This window comes from Oncorhynchus keta, unplaced genomic scaffold (assembly GCF_023373465.1).
Source record: "Oncorhynchus keta strain PuntledgeMale-10-30-2019 unplaced genomic scaffold, Oket_V2 Un_scaffold_4275_pilon_pilon, whole genome shotgun sequence".
NCBI classification, from domain to species: Eukaryota; Metazoa; Chordata; class Actinopteri; order Salmoniformes; family Salmonidae; genus Oncorhynchus; species Oncorhynchus keta.
The window spans coordinates 180213-182639 of NW_026290937.1; the positions used below are offsets into that span (position 1 = coordinate 180213).

General features: G+C 41.5%; 1 long non-coding RNA gene across 1 annotated transcript; it reads right to left on the reverse strand.

The window, feature by feature from the left end:
- Nucleotides 1-1040: 1040 nt before the first annotated feature.
- LOC127928840 (uncharacterized) lies at nt 1041-2152 on the reverse strand. The gene is made up of 3 exons (XR_008132436.1): nt 2130-2152; nt 1742-1826; nt 1041-1181 (listed from the first exon to the last, which is right to left on the reverse strand). It is a non-coding gene; the product is annotated as an uncharacterized LOC127928840 (long non-coding RNA).
- Nucleotides 2153-2427: the final 275 nt, after the last annotated feature.

Here is a 2427-nt window from a genome sequence, read left to right on the forward strand (position 1 = left end):
TGACCTGATGTGGGTCGAGACAGGAAGGGGACGACCAGCTCCTTCAGAACCAGCTGCTGCTGCTCCAGGTTCATGTGATCAAACTGGGCTCCAAACTCCTTCACCCTGAAAGTAATACGTGAGTAATGTGTATAAGTTATAAGGACCTAACATTTAGGGGACATAACATTATGAGGACCTAATACCTACATTATGAGGACCTAATACCTACATTATGAGGACCTAATACCTACATTATGAGGACCTAATACCTACATTATGAGGACCTAATACCTACATTATGAGGACCTAACACCTACATTATGAGGACCTAATACCTACATTATGAGGACCTAATACCTACATTATGAGGACCTAATACCTACATTATGAGGACCTAATACCTACATTATGATGACCTAATACCTACATTATGAGGACCTAATACCTACATTATGAGGACATAATATCTACATTATGAGGACATAATACATTATGAGGACCTAATACCTACATTATGAGGACCATTAAGGACCTAATACCTACATTATGAGGACCATTATGAGGATCTAACACCACTAAGGACCTCATAAACCTAATACCAATTATGAGGACCTAAACCTAACTTTGTGAGGACCTGACACACTTCATAAACCCAAATAGTAACCACTTAAGAGTCACAGCTGAGGTTCTTGGTGCTGAGGCAGTGCAGAAACCCTCCTGATGCAGACGGCAGGAACAGTCTCAGACGCCCAGAGAACCACTTCCTGATGACATCACTGTCTCTCAGCTGATCCTCACTGATCTCTCCAATCATCCAGCTGGGATAGTGCTGGGCCTCAGGCTCAGACTGGGGAGGAAGAGAGTGGTTGTTGACCCTGACCCGATACACCACATCCTTCTTGAACTTTAACCTCAAACTCACCCTAAACCCTTCCAGCACCTTGAACACAATTGTTAAATTTTATGCTCTATGGGGAGGAAACTCTGGTTGGAAATTGGTTTCAAGTCGACATTGGTAAGGACACCCGCAATGTTTTCAGAATCAGACGTACCTGGTTGGAGAGAAGTACAAGAGCCTGATCCAGAACTGCAGAAGCTTTAGTGAAGAACAGCTTCCAGGTCTCTTTGGAGTCTGTGTTGTTCTCTGATAGTTTACATTTCAGCACTGTGACCAGGTTCTCAGCTGTGAGGTCTTTCAGCTGTGGGAAAGAGAAGTCCTTTAGCCACTAATACTTCTTCCATTGCACATTGTTTCAACCTTTTAGGGAGTGAGGCAGTCCTAGTCCTTTGGGATGGTTTTGACTTTATTGAAGAGATGGTCAAGTGTAGGAAAGACGGACGGTGAGTCAAAGGGCTGTGGGACGGATTTGAACCGGGGGACTGTAACTGCTCGACCACACATCACTTTCCACTGTAGTTAACATAAACCACCAGTGAATGTTTGTTTATTTAATTTTCCTTTATTTAACTAGGCAAGTCAGTCAAGAACAAATTCTTATTTTCAAAGACATCCAAGGTTAACTGCCTGTTCAGGGGCAGAACGACAGATTTGTACCTTGTCAGCTCGGGGTTTGAACTTGCATCCTTCCGGTTCCTAGTCCAACACTCTAACCACTAGGCTACCCTGCCACCTAATCCAAAAATTAAATGTAGTGTTTTTTTTCTGTGACTCGTAAACACATAAAGCCAAAGGCTATAAGCACAAAGCCAGTGATATATAAGTACAAACATGATTGTCTCAAGACAGTTCAACCCAGACCTGTGAGCAGGCGTATTGTTTGATGCTGTAGTCACATAGACGTCCCGTCGAGATCCCAGAGTCCAAGAGCTGTTGTAGAGCCGAGCTTTAACACGGGTAAGACAGAAGTATCAGTGTCAAACTCACAACCAACTCTCACTATCAGGATCAGCATGTTTCAATCATTTGGATGGACTAGGTTTGCAGAATTCTGGGAAGTTTCCCAAAACGCCCAATTTTTTCAGAAAAACAGTTTAGAAGATTCCAGATAACTTGATTATTTCCTCCTTATTCTTTACATCTTCCAACCAGGAATAAAACATATATATATATATATATATATATGAATTTTGGGACAGTTACAAGAATGTTGCAAACCTAGTCTGGTCTGAATAATGTCTTACTGTACCTGTCAACTCCGGCACAGACTCTGTTGCTGAGAGAGATAAAAAGAGAAATAAGGATACAGAACATTTGATATTTGGATTAAATGCAGTTCTGGGATAAAGATTGGGGTTTCAGTATCAAGTTGTTGTTTACTAAACTACATTTACCATTGTGTGATGACACTGGACACTGGAAAACAAGAGAGACAAAATAATCATTAAGGAAAGTCTCTGAGAAGAGTCGTACTGTTGTCCACTCCTCCTATGTTCAGTTCAGGGTAATATAAGAAGCATAAGAGCAATGTTCTTTCAAAATCTGGA